Raw genomic sequence first — 21,331 nt, 5'->3', positions numbered from 1 at the left:
TAATTGCTACCATCCCGTGCCCTCACCGTCAACTTCATCATCATCAGGCAAGTACAGATTCAATTCTTCCAGCAATACGTGCAGTTCACCCCCCACCCCCACTCCCCCAACAATTTCAATACACGTAGTTCTCCTGCAAAAGGTAAAGTAGACGGACAAGAATTCGAAAACAGTGTTTACACTGTGAATGACCTCCTTGCATTATGAATACTGGTACACAATAAATACAATACTTAATAGAATTTTCTGCTGAGTTATCCCCTCTTCTAACTATAATCTGTCGTAGATCCCTCGAACAAAAAACTGTGTCCAGTTCTTGGAAAAAAGCACAGTTCACACCTGTTTGCAAGATGGGTAGTAGAAGGTTCAAATGGCTCTGAGCACTATGGGTCTTAACTTCTGAGATCATCAGTCCCCTAGAACTTAGAACTACTTAAACCTAACTAACCTAAGGACATCACACACATCCATGCCCGAGGCAGGATTCGAACCTGCGACCGTAGCGGTCGCGCGGCTCCAGACCGTAGCGCCTAGAACCGCTCGGCCACTCCGGCCGGCGGTAGTAGAAGGAAGTGTGTTGGGATCCTTGCTGTTCATGTCGTATATTAATGATTATTAGTAACATCAGTCTTATTGTAGATGATGCAGTTATCTATAATAAAGTACTATCTGAAAGAAACTGCGTAAATATGAAGTCAAATCTTGATAAGATTGCAAAAGTGGTGCAAAGATTGGGAACTTGCTATGAATGTTCAGAAATGTAAAATTGTGCAGTTGACAAAACGAATGAACATAGTGTCCTATAATATCAGTGAGTCACTGTTGGCATCGGCCAACTTAAAACAGTTACCTGGGTGTAAAACTTTGTAGGGACGTGAAGTGGAATGATCGCATTGGCTCAGTCGTGGGTAAAGCAGGTTGTACACTTCGGTTTATTGGTTGAATACTAAGGAAGGGCAATCAGCCTATAAACGAGATTGCTTACAAATCCGGTTCTAGAATATTGCTCAATTGTGTGAGACACGGGACATGCACCAAGTAAGACTAATAGGAGGTATTGAACGTGTACAGAGAAAGGCAGTATGAATGGTCACAGATTTGTTTGATCGGTCACAGAGATACTGAAGGGACTGAACTGGAAGAATCATGAAAATAAACGTAAACTGTGCCGAGAAAGTCTATTAACAAAGTTTCAAGAAACGGCTATAACTGATCACTCTAGGATAAGACACAGTCAAATAAATAAGATTAGATTAATAATCTAATTAATTGGAATAATCATTGCACTAACAGAAGCATTCAAATAATCATTCTTCCCGCGCTCCATACGTGAACGGAATGGGAAGAAACTCTAATAAGTGATACAATGGGACGCATCCTCTGCCATGCTCCTCACGGTGGTTTGCAGATCATAGATGTAGGTAAAACATCCTTTCACGTTAAATAAATTCCAAATAAATGATTTAAGTTCTGAGAAAGTGTTTTCTTTACCTGTATGTAGTTCCTCAGAACTCTGCATATTGATCCGCATGTTTCAGGGATTATTTCTGAAACTAAGTTGAGAGATTGCAGTACTGTATTTAATAACTGCGTAGTGTCTTCCAGTAGCCAAAAAATTTAAATTGACATTCAATCTTTCTTCGGCAGCTTCTCTCACGACACGGCCCAGCTTCGAAAACGGTGTCACCAAGCGCAGTATTGTAATGAAATTGTCGTACCCAGTCCATTCTCACGTAATTGGAAAATCTTAAGTATCCAGTTCCCTCAATAACGTCATATTTCGTTTCAGTAATCGTATTTCGGCCGATATCTTTCTAAAGCGAAGAGTATTTTGATTTTGTACTGCTACCAGAATAATGCTAACTTTCTTTTGTTTTGATAGTGTGGTGTCACAGCCAGACACCACACTTGCTAGGTGGTAACTTAAATCGGCCGCGGTCCTGTAGTACATGTCGGACCCGCGTGTCGCCACTGTGTAATCGCAAACCTAGCGCCACCACATGGCAGGTCACAAGACACGGACTAGACCTCGCCCCCAGTTGTACGGACGACATAGCTTGCGACCAGACGTACGAAGCTTTCCTCTCATTTGCCGAGAGACAGATAGAATAGCCTTCAGTTTAGTCCATAGCTACTACCTAGCAAGGCGCCATTTGTATCAGTGCTTATAGCTTACTAATATTCAAGAGAGATGTATTCCAACAAGAGAATTAAAGATAAGTATTAAAACGCTACGTACTTTTCTTCTTATTCATTAATAAGTCTCATGTTCCAGAACTTCAAGCCCGTCTGCGTTAGTTTAGCGTGCACCTAGCTACCTCATTGTGTCTAGACTGTATGAACTAGACACAACAGATAGAACAAGAGGCACGACGTACCCGCGCACGTATTCTTAGCAAAAGCTAAGAGCTGACTGACAAAATCGGGTGCTAACATCAGGCTGTGTGGATGCCATATCTCACTTCGTCGGGCTGACAGGCCAAATCGTCTGTAGCCGGCTTTATTTTGGAATTGCACAGAAATGTTTCAGACGTGGCAGCGCACTGTCAGAAAATTACACAGATTGCACGAGCGGAAACCATCGTGGCTTGCAGGCATCTCTCTATTTACGGTATATGACGACAATGCGAACTGGAGAGTAATTATATAAACAGTTAATGTGCTTTCTTATTCTTCGTGGTCTTCAGGGCCTGATTGTTGAGTTAAATCTTCTGTTAGTGCTGCGACTACATAGCTATACTGCGTTTCGTCTGCTGAAATCTGTGCAAGGACAAATTGTCACTCAAGCTGCGGAAACCGAAACACCGGATTATGTTGCCAGAACGGCGGGGGTTTAACCCTGTTTACTGTGCTGCACGTAGCCGTGGTGCCTGGCAGATTGTCCATTTTCGTGCGAGAATGAGCGCGGCGCGGCTGACGCGGAAGTAAGGAACTTTCACCTACGATGCGGTGCGAGACGCTGAAGCCGACGCGGCCGTGTTATGTTATCGTCGGGGCACCAAATATGTGGTACCTGGTAGAATTGAACATAAAACACATCTATACAGGATAGCTTGCAAGCGTGGAAGGCTGAACAATTAACTGTTAAGAGAGGCATTGAATCGTCTATATCACTCACGTCAAAGAGTAACTATAATAACAGACACTAGCCACCTAGAATGTTTATATACCACTGTACACTCGCGTTTGTGGGGACAGAATGTGATCTACAATCAAATGGTTCAAATGGCTCTGAGCACTATGGGACTTCTGAGGTCATCACTCCCCTAGAACTTAGAACTACTTAAACCTAACTAACCTAAGGACGTCACACACATCCATGCCCGAGGCAGGATTCGAACCTGCGACCGTTGCGGTCGCGCGGTTCCAGACTGTAGGGCCTAGAACCGCTCGGCCCTGCTGGCCGGCTGCTACAATCAATTTACTGCAATAAGCATGTTATGGAAAAAAATAAGCTATTCACAGTTATTCAATCTGACGAGCAATACAAAATAGTCGGGTAGCAGAACCAGCATTTTATACTAAACGTCTGTCTTTCGAGGCATCAGCGAATTGGCTACTTCTTTACCTTTTACCTGGATTCCGTCCTACGCGTGACATGTTGACGTGACCACTGCAGTCACATATACGGCTTTCCGGTGATAAACGTCCCAGTATTTGCTTGATGCCATCAGGAAAGCACCAAGCTACTCTTCTCTTACTGCAGAGTATACAGTTTTTTATCACCAGCGTGAAAAAGTGAATTTACACAGTTATCACAAACAGCTTCTTTTGCAGTCGTTGCACATATTTTTTGAATTTTTTGCACTGTAACAGTCATATGTTTACTCGTGTCACTAGGTGACCTACTTTAATTTTATGCGCTACTACACCACCAGTACAATATTTAACTAAACATATGTCCACATGATTCCTCTTTCCTCCTGCGCAATCGTAGACGCGCGGGAACAAAAGCGCATGCAGAAAAAGCAGAAATGAAAGAACGCACGTACGCGTAATGTGTTCTCGTCTCCACACGTTGCCTCATTGTTCAAGCAATCTGCTATGCATATCTCTGCTCAGCAATTCATGCTGCGTTTCCTGTGATGAGAGGCGACTATGATTAAAACGGTAAATAAATAGCAGAGGCGAGAGAAATACAATGTGAGGGGCGTTTTGTTTGCAAATTTTATGGATGTCAAAGGGATAATTTAGATTTTTTGATTGGGAAACTGCAGCAATAATGTTGGAAATAACATTTCGTAAGCTGGCAACTGGAGACTTCTTCTACCACTTACAGCTATTTATTTTGCATTGCAAAACAAATTATTTCCGTGATTATTCCTCAAACTGAGATATGCTTACGGGAGGTTCTAAGCCATTATGTGAAAGTTAATTTGACTTTCAGTACATCACTTTTGTTTTATAAACAATTGTCTAAAAACTTCAATGAAAAAAGATTATACAGAGTGTGTGACACTGTTTTTGCGAGACCAACTGAAGCATAAAAACTAAACCGTAACCCATACGAGTCCGTTTACATTCCTCAAGGGTAACACTCGTTTCACACTACTTCCTGCAAACGCGACGTCAATTTGACTTACTGCGCAATATCGACGACCGCTGGAACTGCTATCGACTTTCGACAGCGTTTGATGTGGTCCTCTCTTCAGTGGTTAACAACTCAATCATATCCTTAGCGACAGAAGTATGCCAACACAAAGTGCCATTGGTTTGCAGGCGAACTTGTGAGATGATTGTTACCCAGGAAATATTTGTGACAAGGGGAATACAAATGTTACTGCTCATCGATTTACTCGCAGCAGTTTAAATTGTCCTCTTAGGTTCCTGCCTAGCCACATGCTCAGAAATCACCACATATTCGGAAATAAACAACCAAATATTTGTTTCGTCTTTTGTTCTCTAGTCAGACGGAACTGTTAAATAGCATTGAATATTACAGATATACTGGTATTATATTCATGAGAATGGCCCTAAACATGTTAACAACACTAAGATAAAAAAATTAGTGTGTAGTAGATGCCAACCTACATCTTTTGACTCCGTAAACTCCGACATTGTCCATTACGCTACAGCCGATTCGTCTGATGTTTGTCTTAAGTCTCAGTTACCATAGTATCTCTTGAAGGCCTATATCGTTGATGTATTATTAATTTATGTTTAATGATAAAGGTGGCGCGTTTGTGGTACATTACAATGCGCCGTTGCCCTGGAACGGCATAATGCCATGTTATACTACAAAACAGCTAAATATGCCATAATAAATTTGGCGCCTGCCGAATCGATTGTTGATATTGCGGTGGTCCTCGCGATATTCCAAGTAACGTCAAAATGACGTCACGATTGCAGGAAGTGTTGTGAGATGGGTGCTACTATTCAACAACAGAGTAAAACATATGTATATAAAAAAGAAAACGTAAATCAATGGTTGCGCCAAAGGTATCATTAAAAACAGTAATCACTTGTGCATAGCATTACACTGAACATAACAATGCATTTCACTCCTCCCCCAGAGGTTCAACGATATTTTCTGTTGAACCGGACGTGCCGTCTAGACTGGTCAACAACAGGTTGTGCCATAGGCTGCAGGTGGAACATTGGAGGTAGCCTCAACATCCATTGTGGCTGATCTGTGATAGGTGGTGGAGCAGTTCGAGCATTTATCGAGTTATTGGTGTGTGTGGATGAATTCTACAAGTGTAAGGTCTGTGGAAAGCAGATTGAAGCCTGTCGACAGTGATAATGATCAGCATACCCATCACATTGACTTTGAATGTCTTGTCTTCCCTACTGATGACACAGTAAGGTGGCTGCAGTGGCTCCCATACTCGGTTGTGCTGTATGTAGACATGATAGCCCCTTGGAGCAATGGGGCGCAGTTGCCGGCTTTGTGTACACAGCTTTTGTACAAAGTCTGATAGGTCAATGCGGTCGTCTGGCAGGTCAGCACAGAACTCGCCAGGTGGTCGTATCAGTTGCCTATAAACAAATTCTACATTTGTGGCTTTCAGGTCTTCTTTCAGCGATGCATGGAGACCCGCAAGGACCAGAAGGACGATGGGAAATGTCTCTGTCCACTGCTGCGAGTCGCAACACCAAAGCGACACTTTCAGTTGGCAGTGCACGCATTTAACTAAACAATTAGTTCACTACTGGTTGGTAAGCTGTAGTTCTAATCCGCTTTATATCCAGTAGGATGGCAAATGATTTGAACAGATACGACTCGACTTCTCTGGTCTGTTGTAATTTGCAGAGGAACACTGAAATGGGCGATCCATCCCCAGAAGAAAGCAGTGCATTAATGTCTGCGATCAGGAACACTTAAGGCCAGCCTGTAAAACGATTGATAGCTGTATGGCACAAGGTATATCCTTTCGGTGGTGGGAGAGGTAATATGAGGTCTAGATGGACAGGTTCAAATCTATGATTAAAATGAAGGAATGTGCCAGGAGATGACCTAATGTGCCAGCAAACTATATTACTTTATTCCACTGACAGGTCATGAATTGTCGCACATATTGCTAGTAATGCGACCAAACAAAAGCTTGCTTCATCATGTTAGTAGTGGCTCATACTCCAGGGTGCAACACGTTATGTAAAGAGGCGACTGCCTTTTGGTGAAATCAATAGTCACAAATAGTTGTGGTTTGTTATTGATGATGTCATAATACAGCAATGCATAGATGGTGGAGATGCAAGAGTTGTTGGCCTGATGGTTGCACCAACAAATCTCACAACTCACTGTCTGATTGTTGCGCTGTGGCGAGAGCTTAAAAACCAACTGCATCAGTAATCACTTCAATACAAGAATGAGCATCAGCTGGCACATTCAGTTCTCCTTCAGTGTGAACAATTGTGTCTGATATACTCGTAGCTGGGATGTCACAGCTGACATGGTGATGCTTTCTCAAGACCCTGGCGGAAAGTGTATGATAGTGGCTTGTGATCTGCCATGAGAGTGAACTGCTTTCCCTCCTACATGTGACGAAATTTCTTAATAGCAGCATACAGGTCGCAATCCTAGGTCGACCAGTTCGGTTGAGATGGCAATAACTTTTCACACCAGAAAAAGGCTAGGGGCCGGCAGTGCTCTTCTATTTGCTGTTGCAGTGCATCATCGACTGCAGTGGCAGAAGCATCGACCATAAGCATGAGAGGTGCCTGTGGAACTGATTGTGCTAACCGTGTAGCTTCTGCAATGGCAGTCTTCAGCTTGGTAAGTGCCAACTCGCACTTACTATTCCACTGGAGTTTGACCTTTGGCTTCAGTGAATCGTGCAAGAGTTTATAGAGTGGTGTAGCTAGGAGGGCACGATTGCAAACAGACTGACGGTAAAACGGGTTACCCCGAGATATGGTTGTAATTCTTTAACTGTCAACTGGAAAATTAAATGTAGCTTCCACTTTCACTTGCAGTGGCTGTATGCCTTGCATGTTGATAGTATAGCCTAGTAACTATACTTCAGCTACTCCAAGGACGCACTTCAATGGGCTAATAAGCAGGCCATGTGCATGTAGATGAGTGAAGATCTGTTATCAATGTAACAGGTTTTCTTCCTCTGAGTTTGACATGACCGAGACATCATCAATATACACATAACAAAAGTCCAAGTCACATGTGACTTCACCTGTAAACTGCTGAAATGTTTGGGCAGTATTACAAAGTTCAAAAGGCATTGAGGTAAATTTAAATAGTTTGAATGGTGTGCAGATGGCTGTCTTAGCAACGTCATCTAGTGCCACAGGTATCTGGTAGAAAACACGAAGTAAGTCCAATATAGAAAAGATGTGCTTACTGCGCTGGAGTAAGCTGTCACCAGCGCACCGGTCGGCAAAGATGTAGCATTAAGATCAATAGTAGGAACTGCATCTAGTGTGGCTATCAAGAGAGAGGCCAGAGACACACCGTCAAGCAACACGCTGCCAGTGCCCTCTCGACAGTGCGTTTATAGACCGCCACTGCTGGCTGGAGGAACTCACTAACTCACTCAGGCTACGACAGTACACAGCGACCAGATTAGTGGTGATAGCGGGACTTCTACTTCAGCAGCAGTGAGACTGAAGTTTGTAGTACCATGATTTCCGATAGCGTCTGCAAGGGGACTATTCCTGATGAGCTTGTACCACAATACATGGACTCTATTCCAGTTTAGTAAATACGTTCAGTTATGTAAATAAAGAACCTATTAATCCATGTTTGTATTTGTGTTTTGGAAAGAGGATACCCGCCACCCATAACAAGATCCTGTCCCTTGCTTCCCTACAGTACAAGACTTTACACTTACTGTTGACACTGAATGTAAAATCTGCGATATTCGGTACTGGCTATCCATCTAGAATGGCTCTGGTCTGAGCTGTCTATAGCTGCTACATGGACACCAGCCATTGCAGTGGAGACGACGCACTGTCTGCGATATATGCACATACACAGACATACAGAAAACAGAGTAAACACACTGCAAATGTGGATTATGCCTGTGGAGGCGACTGGATGCAATCGAGTACAATGCTATACTACGCCTCCTGGTCAGAAAAATAGTGCATTTACGCTAAGAGTTGGCAGTTGTACTACATTTACAAGAGATTTTAGAACACGATCACATGGGCAGAAGTGACATAAAAAAATCAATAGAATTGCGAAAAATGACAGAAAATACGTATAAATTGAGGGAAAATGCACTGAAATGCGGGGAAATTGAGGAAGCACTTGCGCTTGCTTCTGGTTGGCGCAGAACAATTCTAGTACACAGGAACAAGTATGCGACTGCAAGAGGAATCCGACAAAACGCGTTACAAATACTGGAGAAAAATCTAGCAGCGGCATGAGGGAGTTGCAAATAATGGTTTCATACCATGTTCCTTAGCCAAATCACTTTCTAAATTCGGTAATTTTATTACGAGGTTGCACCGTAGGTGACGAGTAACTGCATTGTTGGTCTGATAATATACACTCCAGCGATCAAGGTCTATATTCAGAGTTGCAGTATTTGGAAAAACCACTTCATTAAGAGGTAATGCCATCCCTCGATTTATAAATCCAGTATAGCTTTTAACATAGATACTTGTCTGCACCTGTGGAATCAAGACTGCTTGTGACTGTAAAATGGTCATTGCAATCGTGTTTCTTTGACATATAGTGGTCTGTAAGATGATTACGCCTGTCTTTCTAAGACACAGTGGTAGCACTCGCAGGAATAACTTATGAGACATGTCCACCCATCACTGATTTTCGGTCAGCATTATTTCGTATCGCCTGCAATTAGCTATTGGTGTGGTATTATACTTAGTAGTAGGGGATGTGTGATATGTTCACCTTGAGCATCAGGCTTATAAAGTATGTGTGTGTGTTCCGACAGGTGTAAATGGACTATGTCCCGTCATAAGGAAGATATGGATTTGATGTGGAATAGTGTGATAACAAACGTGAAAGTACTTGTATGTCAAGTCGTAAGAATGGTACAGATATTTATATTTCCCCCCACATGAACCATGGACCTTGCCGTTGGTGGGGAGGCTTGCGTGCCTCAGCGATACAGATGGCCGTACCGTAGGTGCAACCACAACGGAGGGGTATCTGTTGAGAGGCCAGACAAACATGTGGTTCCTGAAGAGGGGCAGCAGCCTTTTCAGTAGTTGCAGGGGCAACAGTCTGGATGATTGACTGATCTGGCCTTGTAACATTAACCAAAACGGCCTTGCTGTGCTGGTACTGCGAACGGCTGAAAGCAAGGGGAAACTACAGCCGTAATTTTTCCCGTGGACATGCAGCTTTACTGTATGATTAAATGATGATGGCGTCCTCTTGGGTAAAATATTCCGGAGGTAAAATAGTCCCCCATTCGGATCTCCGGGCGGGGACTACTCAAGAGGACGTCGTTATCAGGAGAAAGAAAACTGGCGTTCTATGGATCGGAGCGTGGATTGTCAGAGCCCTTAATCGGGCAGGTAGGTTAGAAAATTTAAAAAGGGAAATGGATAGGTTAAAGTTAGATATAGTGGGAATTAGTGAAGTTCGGTGGCAGGAGGAACAAGACTTTTGGTCAGGTGATTACAGGGTTATAAATACAAAATCAAATAGGGGTAATGCAGGATTAGGTTTAATAATGAATAAAAAAATAGGAGTGCGGGTTAGCTACTACAAACAGCATAGTGAACGCATTATTGTGGCCAAGATAGACACAAAGCCCATGCCTACTACAGTAGTACAAGTTTATATGCCAACTATCTCTGCAGATGATGAAGAAATTGATGAAATGTATGACGATATAAAAGAAATTATTCAGGTAGTGAAGGGAGACGAAAATTTAATAGTCATGGACGACTGGAATTCGTCAGTAGGAAAAGGGAGACAAGGAAACGTAGTAGGTGAATATGGATTGGGGGGAAGAAATGAAAGAGGAAGCCGCCTTGTAGAAATTTGCACAGAGCATAACTTAATCATAGCTAACACTTGGTTCAAGAATCATAAAAGAAGGTTGTATACCTGGAAGAATCCTGGAGATACTAAAAGGTATCAGATAGATTATATAATGGTAAGACAGAGATTTAGGAACCAGGTTTTAAATTGTAAGACATTTCCAGGGGCAGATGTGGATTCTGACCACAATCTATTGGTTATGACCTGCAGATTGAAACTGAAGAAACTGCAAAAAGGTGGGAATTTAAGGAGATGGGACCTGGATAAACTGAAAGAACCAGAGGTTGTAGAGAGTTTCAGGGAGAGCATAAGGGAACAATTGACAGGAATGGGGGAAAGAAATACAGTAGAAGAAGAATGGGTAGCTCTGAGGGATGAAGTAGTGAAGGCAGCAGAGGACCAAGTAGGTAAAAAGACGAGGGCTAGTAGAAATCCTTGGGTAACAGAAGAAATATTGAATTTAATTGATGAAAGGAGAAAATATAAAAATGCAGTAAATGAAGCAGGCAAAAAGGAATACAAACGTCTCAAAAATGAGATCGACAGGAAGTGCAAAATGGCTAAGCAGGGATGGTTAGAGGACAAATGTAAGGATGTAGAGGCTTGTCTCACCAGGGGTAAGATAGATACTGCCTACAGGAAAATTAAAGAGACCTTTGGAGAGAAGAGAACCACTTGTATGAATATCAAGAGCTCAGATGGCAACCCAGTTCAAAGCAAAGAAGGGAAAGCAGAAAGGTGGAAGGAGTATATAGAGGGTTTATACAAGGGCGATGTACTTGAGGACAATATTATGGAAATGGAAGAGGATGTAGATGAAGATGAGATGGGAGATAAGATACTGCGTGAAGAGTTTGACAGAGCACTGAAAGACCTGAGTCGAAACAAGGCCCCGGGAGTAGATAACATTCCATTAGAACTACTGATGGCCTTGGGAGAGCCAGTCATGACAAAACTCTACCATCTGGTGAGCAAGATGTATGAAACAGGCGAAATACCCACAGACTTCAAGAAGAATATAATAATTCCAATCCCTAAGAAAGCAGGTGTTGACAGATGTGAAAATTACCGAACTATCAGTTTAATAAGTCACAGCTGCAAAATGCTAACGCGAATTCTTTACAGACGAATGGAAAAACTGGTAGAAGCGGACCTCGGGGAAGATCAGTTTGGATTCCGTAGAAATGTTGGAACACGTGAGGCAATACTAACTTTACGACTTATCTTAGAAGAAAGATTAAGAAAAGGCAAACCTACGTTTCTAGCATTTGTAGACTTAGAGAAAGCTTTTGACAACGTTAACTGGAATACTCTCTTTCAAATTCTGAAGGTGACAGGGGTAAAATACAGGGAGCGAAAGGCTATTTACAATTTGTACAGAAACCATATGGCAGTTATAAGAGTCGAGGGGCATGAAAGGGAAGCAGTGGATGGGAAAGGAGTGAGACAGGGTTGTAGCTTCTCCCCGATGTTATTCAATCTGTATATTGAGCAAGCAGTAAAGGAAACAAAAGAAAAATTTGGAGTAGGTATTAAAATTCACGGAGAAGAAGTAAAAACTTTGAGGTTCGCCGATGACATTGTAATTTTGTCAGAGACAGCAAAGGACTTGGAAGAGCAGTTGAACAACGGAATGGACAGTGTCTTGAAAGGAGGATATAAGATGAACATCAACAAAAGCAAAACGAGGATAATGGAATGTAGTCAAATTAAATCGGGAGATGCTGAGGGGATTAGATTAGGAAATGAGACACTTGAAGTAGTAAAGGAGTTTTGCTATTTGGGGAGCAAAATAACTGATGATGGTCGAAGTAGAGAGGATACAAAATGTAGACTGGCAATGGCAAGGAAAGCGTCCTCAGTGGCAGAGCTGTGTAACAGTGCATGTGCTTATGCTGTCTGTCTTTGCATTATATGTACAAGCGTCTGTAGGTCGACAGCTATATGAATGACGCAAAAGGGGTGATTTTGTATGGCAAAGAATACGAACTGTATATTTACTACATCGACTCGGCATGCGGTGATATATTGTCGGGTTGGAGATAAGTTCCACACTCTAATATTCAAGCTTCCATCCTCAGTCACAGAGCAGTGTAATTGAGTAAGAATCTTTTCATATTTGATGATCTGTGGGTCGCTTTTGCAGGGTTTAACTGTCAGTGCAATATGGCGATCTGTACAAAATAGTTTTGCCACTGGAAATTTCGTCTGCAGAAAGAAAAAGGCGGACAGTGCTTCCACACCGGCAGCATCAGTAATTTGGCGGGTAAATTCAGTAAGAGCCGATCATAATGCTCCATTCATTCACAAGACACCCTTTGTGCCAGGACACAGGAGCCTCTAATAGTGGTGAGAATGTTTGCAGTTCGGAGATGTTTGTTGAAAGCAGAACTTAACGATTTCCAAGAAGGGTAACATGTGATGGACGGGGTGCCACGTTAGGACCATCAGGAGGAATGCATTCGGCATTATTCTGGGCTAGTTTCGTAAACAGATTCTGTTAGAAGAAGAATTTCCATGCGGACAAGGTGAGACATCATGAAAGTTCCTACAAAAGCAATTGTTAATTATTTCTGCAACACTTTACAATTTCTGAGAGGTCGACTTGGCTCTTATTTACATAGCCAGTATAACATTGAGAACATTTTAGATGCACCTGCAGTGGTGAGTTGCTACGTGAACATTTCATGGCGATGCATCAGCCATGCAGGGCAGGTAAACGCGTGCATGGCTAAATGCATCTCGCATGTCCCCTTAGAATCGCTAGGAACAGTGCACCCTGTGCTATTCTGGGAGCATTGGAACAGGTTTCTATTTCTGTGACGTCAGTATAAAATTGAAAATCCTTTTAGCTGCATCTGTGAGGGTGAGTTTCTTGGCAAAGATGTTCACGGGGCTGCAGGTAGAGAGGCATCACATGAGCAATGGTAAACACATGCGAGTCCAGAGGGTGACCTGGCTCTTATTTACATAGACATGTGATGTCAGTATAACACTCGAAGAATTCTAACTGTATACCCGAAAACAGATGCGACGTGTACCTGTTGGCTGTAGGTGACAGCAGCCTGAGAGCAATGGCTCACACCCCTGCATTTGTCCGTCCAACAGTGGCTCATAACAGCGGTGGCACATGCGCGCATTAGAGCGTCTGATATGTTGCAGTTGACGATAGTTCAAAAGCGTTTTTTACATGCAATGAGTGTTTGTACACTACATTATTTTCGCCTGTTTAAGCGTTGTGAGCGTGTTGGCAGAGTGTTATATACCCATTATTTTGACAATTTCAAGTGGATGGGTCTGTTGCATTATTTTGTGAACAGGTCTGTAGGATGTGCTATGCATTATTTGGACAGTTTAGAATCACTGAGCGTGTCTTCAGAGTGTTTTACTACATGCATTATTTTGACAATTTACGAGTCGTTCTCGTGTCTGCACATTAGTGTACTGCATTACTTTGGTGACTTACAAGTAGTTTGCAGGTCTGTAGGCTGTGTATTGTGACCCAAAGCATTTCAGAGTGAGTGTTTTGTATGAGTGTAATAAATAAACTACAAGAAATCCATCCCTAAATAAATTGTTCCAAAATGAATAAAGTGCTCCCCTTCCTCTCCAGCAGCCCAGAACAGGCTGAGTACTTTTCCCGCCATTTTTCCCACAGACCGCCATCTTGGATTAAGTCATGGAAGGGACGATAACGCCCTCTGGTTGCGGTACTATGCAATAGGTCAGTTGGACTCCAGAACTAATGGTGAACACACTGATGGAGCTACTCCTTCAAATTGTTTAAATAAAGATTGCGTGCAAAATAACGACTTAAGTCGATCCTTTCCAGCAGCCCAGCATGTGCTGAGTCCTTTCCCCATCAATTCCTAGGAAGAGGTGGCGGTCGGATGACTTAGGTTAGTGAAGGTAGCCCAAGTGACCTTTCTCCCACCATTTTCTTAGGTTAGTGGAGGTAACCCAAGAGCCCTTTTTTCCCTTGTCAGAATTTGAACTTCCCGGCATTTCTTGGGAGGGGGAGGGGAGGGGTTTAAGTTAGTGGAGGTAGCCCAATTGACCTATATACCCGCCAAAATTTGAGCTTCCCACCATGCTGAAACGTGTGAGTTCAGCTACTTATGCTATTAGGGTCATTGCAAATTTTGGCGATATACATCTGAGTAAATTAGCTTACCACGCCTATTTTCATTCTCTGCTTTTGTATAGCATCATATTCTGGGGTAACTCATTGAGTAAAAGAGTGTTCATTGCACAAAAGCGTGTAATCAGAATAATTGCTGGAGCTCATCCAAGATCATCCTGCAGACACTTATTTAAAGAGCTATAAATCTTCATTGTAGCCTCACAATATATATATTCTCTTATGAAATTTGTTATTAACAATCTGAATGAATTCAAAAGTAATAGCAGTGTACATGGCTACAACACTAGGAGAAAGGATGATCTTCACAACACTAGGAGAAAGGATGATCTTCACTACTCAAGGTTAAATCTAACTTTGGTTCAGAAGGGGGTAAATTATGCTGCCACAAAAGTCTTTGGTCTCTTACCTAATAGCATCAAAAGTCTGACAGATAGCCATATAACATTTAGAAGGAAATTAAAAAAATTTCTTAATGGCATCTCCTTCTACTCATTAGATGAATTTTTGGATATAGTAAGTGGGTAATTTCCCAACCTCAAAAAAAAAAAAATAAAATAAAATAAAATAAAAATAAAAAAATTGAGTGTCATGTAATATTTTGTCTAATGTAATATCTTGTGTAGACACCTTTTATTAACCTGACATGTTCCAATCATTACGAAGTGTCGTATTCATGATCGATGGAACAAGTACTAATCTAATCTAATCTAATCTAATGATGTCATTGCGACGTTTCCACTTTTATTGCAGCCTCTTGGGTCAGTCATCTTGAATAAATTTGCAGCGACGCCAGAGATTTGATGTTTTACCGGATTCCTGATATTCACAGCACATTTGTGAAATGATCGTATGGGAAAATCCCCACTGTATAGCCACCTCAGAAACGTTGTGTCCCATTGCTCGTGCGCTGACTACAACATCATGTTCAAACTCATTTAAATCTTGAATATAAGTCAGAGACGGCACAAAAATTAAATATTAACAATAGTAATCACCTGCACTTAAGTTTGCACGTCAGCATAAACGCGTACAGTTCAAAGTAGACGACACTAGACACAAAAGAATCTAAGTAAACATAGGCTCTAAGGCGCATACCTTAAGAGATATGAGCACTTCTTCATCTTTGGTACTTTGAAACACGTCTCTTCTACTGAACAAGTGCTCACACTCTACTAACAGATGTATTCAGTGCTGGGTACGCAAAATATGGGTTTATTGCTCCTGTGCGAAGAGGAGAACATGAAGACAGTGAAACTGTCCATGTTTGTGGGCTACGCAAAGACTGACTCATCAAGCACCACTAGTAAACCCTTGTTGGCTATTGTCGTTATATTAAAGAGGGCATTGTTGTACATAAGTGAACATATAAAACAAATATGTTTGTATTTCACTCTTAGCTGTAATAGTGTACAATTACATCTTAATTTTTTCAAAAACCTCTGACTATGGTTGTTGTTTTTATTACCTCAAGTATTCTGAGTACCCCCTCTTTGCTTCAGTCTCTCCTACCATATTAAGTAAGTTTAGAAAGTTTTTTTGTAGCTTCTTAGTTGTAAAATATTGATTGATGCTGCAACATCTGTAACAGGAAAACAGTCATATCAGTTGCATAAACGTTTTCAAATTACATGGCAATTGCTTTTATTTCCATTATGTTACCAATGTATGGATCACCTCTTAGACTGGTAATTAAAACAGGTGACTCAGGGGCAAGTTGTTGAGATGGGTAAGATGACCAAGTTCAAGCTTCTAGTTAGAGTAGCTACTATTTATCTACTGCATTCAGTGCATATGATAAAACCCATCCAGGATACTAAGGTGCTTTATCAATTATTAATGTTCAAAACTTAGCTGAGAACCACAAATACTGCATGCACAGATTTCATTTAGAAAAAAAACGAAAACTAATATAAAATTCCAGAAGACAGTAAACTGACGTGGTAGCATTTAAAGAAACGAGATTTCATTGCAGCGAAGTACAGAAGGATGTTCTAACCACCTTGCTTTTCTGACAGCTCAGATTGACCAGTGACATTACAGTGACGTTTTGGCATTTCTCGGAATTCGAAATTCGTCGCATAACGCCCTGTACTCGCCACTTTGGAGATGCTGAAGCGTTCCTTTTCTGCTTTAATTAGCTTTTAATATATTTGTGAAATTTAAAATAATCATCAGAAGGAAAGACTTCAAGAATTCTATGGAGCTGACTTTCTTTGCTTAACAGAATGGTGGAATCATTTAAATATAGGATTTTACTTTTAATATTTCCAATTAAGTCATTCTCCTTCGCTAAATTTTATCAGTTCCGGATAGTACAGGCCAAAGTACTATGTTGGTTGGCAGTTCAGTCGATGATTCTTGACTGCGTAATTTAACTAATATTTTCACACGCATGTAAAAATACTTTGATAACAAGGTTATTGGATCTCGTTGGAAGATGCAAGTACAGTTTGTATCATCAAACATATCATTTCAATCTCAGTTTGAATGGCTAAATATTGTATTAGGATTTCATTTATCAGGAAAGGAATGTTGGTATAATCAAGAATGAAATAAAAGCAGTTTTAACTTACACAATGGTTATAATTTCAGGTAGTAACAAACCACATAACACTTACATCTACTGTATACAGCATCCAGGAGGAGAAGAAAGACATGCATAAAACAATGTCAGTGTGTCGATGACTATCACAGATACAGTTTTTACACCAAGACTGATTTCTATTGTATCACTCTACCACTTACTTGGCATCGACACTAATGAATTATAATATGTGTATATTATTTCTTAATGAATACATAATGATAAACAGTTAGAATGTTACGTATGAGAATCATTGTGAATTTACGTTCTTGGTCAGTGTAAGGGGGATTACACATAAAATAACTCTATATTGCCCCCTTGAATTTGGGAGTAATATACACTCTATTTATCTCACTTACAACATTGAGTTTACTTTCACATTTAATTCTGATTGTTGTTAACAGTTGTTAGAATACACAGCACATTATAAATATTTATTTTATCAAGGATGATCATAAGGATTGAAATAGATTGCTGCTGTTCATGGAACACCTAGGCAGGTCTCCAGACTTGACGTTTTCAACAACTGTCAGCTTGTGTAAAATCGTATCATTGATATTTGCGATTTGTTTGTACATGACTCTTATTGAATTATATTTGTGACAGATTCTTTTCCGTAATTTACACAGTTCATACCTTGTAGTCAATTACCAAGGTACAATTTTTGATGTTGATTCTGGATACACTTAATAGTAACTTCATATGCTTATTGTTTCATGAAGACAGTTCATGGTTATACGTTTGACAGGATTTTAACACATTCATATGAGAATAATTATTGTTGTGATTAGAGAACCTAAAAAGAATATTCAATTTTCCTGCAGTTCTACTGTCGCGTTTATGCTTGAACAGCGAAAATTTTATTTGTTACAATTATTTTAAAAGCTGATACCATTTATTGTATAACAAGAGATTTGCTGGCCATGTTGCAAGGATAGATTGTTTGGTTTATAAAGATCTGGCTGATAATTGCTGTGGATGTGATTTTCTGTTGAGCTGAAGTGATGTGGAACCCATCAGGAAGATTAATATTGGTGATGGATGTCTGGACTCTTGGTAGGCAGGAAAGAAATCGGATGAGTAGCCTGGTGGTTTGGTAAATGGTTCCAAGTCTCAGGACAGGTTAGTTGTGCAGCTTATAAAATAAGGGTACATTAAACAGTTGAACATTTCTGTTAGTGGGGTGTGACACAAAACTTACATTATGACTTTCCGGAATAGAATCTTGTTAGTACAAAAATAACTTTGTATTTTACATTAAAGATAAATTTATCAAATATATATACATTTTATTTATGCATAGAGATCCCTGTTTATTGTGGGGACTAAGGTTTGTTTTTGGTTTTAGGTAAGCATGTTCACAGTTCATTGACCTATGTACTTCATTTAACAGTCTAAATTAACTGCACTGTTTACAATTGGTAGTAAATACTACGAAAGATTATTAATACGTATGTTTTCATGGTCCACTACAGGCACTGCTTTAGTGTTTTAGTAAGGCATGTTTTAAACATGACACCACGTATTTTCACAGCTCGCATTCACGCGTGGCGGAGTACCGTCAATATTGTCGTGTGCTTGAAACAATGTGGCTGTAGTAATTCCTGTACTTCACAGAGACCTCGCGTGTGAGTATTTGTGATAGCAGTTCTTCCAGCTCTTCTCAACTTTTGAGTCTTTCACATCGCACGACAGGTTCAGATAATGTAAGTGGAAAATCACAGTTCACTGTTTGATTACTAGTCTTGCGTCCGTATTGGTTTGCTAGATTAGAAGAGTGTTTCAAAGCTTCACCTTAGTCAAGGACCTCTGCATATTGTCCATGATAGCATTTATCTTGCGTTTCACTTGGGTTTTTAAAACAAACATCATTGTGTTTGTCCCCGTATGGAACTCAAATATATTGTATATACTAGGGCTTGACTATTTACTGTATTTATACGGAATATAATGAACACATGTTCTCACTTCTAGTGATTTATATGACGGTTTAAGTGTGTATTTCTGTACTGACAGACACGCACACGATTTTGAATCTGACTTACGTACACATAGACGATTAAGGGCATCTTTGTTCTTGCTTCAAAAACATGAATACTTGTGTGTATAACTCCACTAAATCGATAAGGAAAATAGCTGCCAAAAAGCAGATACGTCTAATCTAGTGTAGTTAAACTTTCGTCACATATGAGAACGTCAGTAGCATAGTATACGAGTCATGTCCGCGAGCTTACTATTACATGGCTCAGAACCATCTACCTAAGGACATCACTTAAAACTATAATACAAAAGGGCTGATACATAAGTTTGTAGCGTTTTTCTGTAAGTTCAGTGCTTACATTATGAAAAAGCAGCTTCTGGTACTGTGACCCTCCACAGAGGAGGGTGCGGGGGCGGGTGTTTTTGAAATTTAAACTTCTTAAAACGTTATTTTAATGCTTTTCTGCGCATTTTATAAGCGCGGACACAACATTTATCTTCCCCGTGAACCTTGGGCCTTGCCGTTGGACCGAGCGAGGTGGCGCAGTGGTTAGCACACTGACTCGCATTCGGGAGGACGACGGTTCAATCCCGCGTACGGCCATCCTGATTTACGTTTTCCGTGATTTCCCTAAATTGCTCCAGGCAAATTCCTGGGTGGTTCCTTTAAAAGGGCACAGCCGACTGCCTTCCCTAATCCGATGAGACCGATGACCTAGCTGTTTGGTCTCCTCCCCAAAACAACCCAACCCAACCCCTTGCCGTTGGTGGGGAGGCTTGCGTGCCTCAGCGATACAGATCCGTCACGCAGGTGCAACCACAACGGAGGGGTATCTATTGAGATGCCAGACAAACGTGTGGTTCCTGAAGAGGGCAGCAGCCTTTTCAAAAGTTGCAGGGGCAACAGGCTGGATGATTGACTGATCTGGCCTTGTAATATAAACCAAAACGGCCTTGCTGTGCTGGTACTGCGAACGACTTACAGCAAGGGGAAACTGCAGCTGTAGCTTTTCCCAAAGGCATGCAGCTTTACTGTACGGTTATATGATAATGGCGCCCTCTTGGGTAAAATATTCCGGAGGAAAAGCCCCCATTCAGGTCTTCAGGTGGGGACTACTCAGGAGGATGTCGTTATCAGAAGAAAGAAAACTGGCGTTCTTCTGTTCAGAAGGTGGAATGCTAGATCCCTTAATTGGGTAGGCAGGCTAGAAAATTTAAAAAGGGAAATGGTTAGGTTAAAATTAGATATACTGGGAATTAGTGAAGTTTAGTGGCACGAGGAACAAGACTTCTGATTAGGTGAATACAGGGCTATAAATACAAACTCAAATAGGGGTAATGTAGGAGCAGGTTATAAATGAATAAAAAACATAGGTGCGCAGGTAAGCTACTATGAACAGTATATTGAACGCATTATTGTGGCCAAGATGGACACAAAGCCCACACCTACCACAGCAGTACAAGTTTATATGCCAACTAGCTCCACAGATGACAAAGAGATTGAAGAAATGTTTAATGAGATAAAAGAAATTATTCAGATAGTGAAGCACTCTTTTTTTTAGCACTCCGTCTGCAGGCCACGAGTGGCCTACCTGGACCATCCGACCGCCGTGTCACCCTCAGTGGAAGATGCGGATAGGAGGGGCGTGGGGTCAGCACACCGCTCTTCCGGTCGTTATGACGGTATTCTTCACCGAAGCCGCTAATAATCGGTCGAGTAGCTCCTCAATTGGCATCATGAGACTGAGTGCACCCCGAAAAATGGCAACAGCGCATGGCGGCCTGGATGGTCACCCATCCAAGTGCCGACCACGCCCGACAGCGCTTAACTACGGTGATCTCACGGGAACCGGTGTATCCACTGCGGCAAGGCCGTTTCCCATTCAGATAGTGAAGAGCGATGAAAATTTAATAGTCTTGGGGGACTGGAATTCGACAGTAGGAAAAGGAAGAGAAGCAAAAGTAGTAGATAAATATGGAATGGGGGTAAGGAGTGAAAGAGGAAGCCGTCTGGTAAAATTTTGGACAGATCATAACTTAATCATAGTTAACACTTGGTTTAAGAATCATGAAAGAAGGTTGTGTACCTGGAAGAGGCCTGGAGACACTGGAAGGTTTCAGACAAGAACAAGAGAAAGAAATACAGTAGAAGAAGAATGGATAGCTTTGAGGAACTAAATAGGGAAGGCAGCAGAGGATCAAATCG

General features: G+C 41.2%; 1 pseudogene; it reads right to left on the bottom strand.

Annotated features, from left to right (window-relative positions):
* Nucleotides 1-20,887: 20,887 nt before the first annotated feature.
* Nucleotides 20,888-21,005, bottom strand: LOC126204679 (5S ribosomal RNA; annotated as a pseudogene).
* Between the last annotated feature and the right edge of the window lie 326 nt (nt 21,006-21,331).

Source organism: Schistocerca nitens, chromosome 9 (genome assembly GCF_023898315.1).
Source record: "Schistocerca nitens isolate TAMUIC-IGC-003100 chromosome 9, iqSchNite1.1, whole genome shotgun sequence".
NCBI lineage: Eukaryota > Metazoa > Arthropoda > Insecta > Orthoptera > Acrididae > Schistocerca > Schistocerca nitens.
Note: the sequence above shows the minus strand (reverse complement) of the source record. Positions and strands in the feature narration are given on the sequence as shown.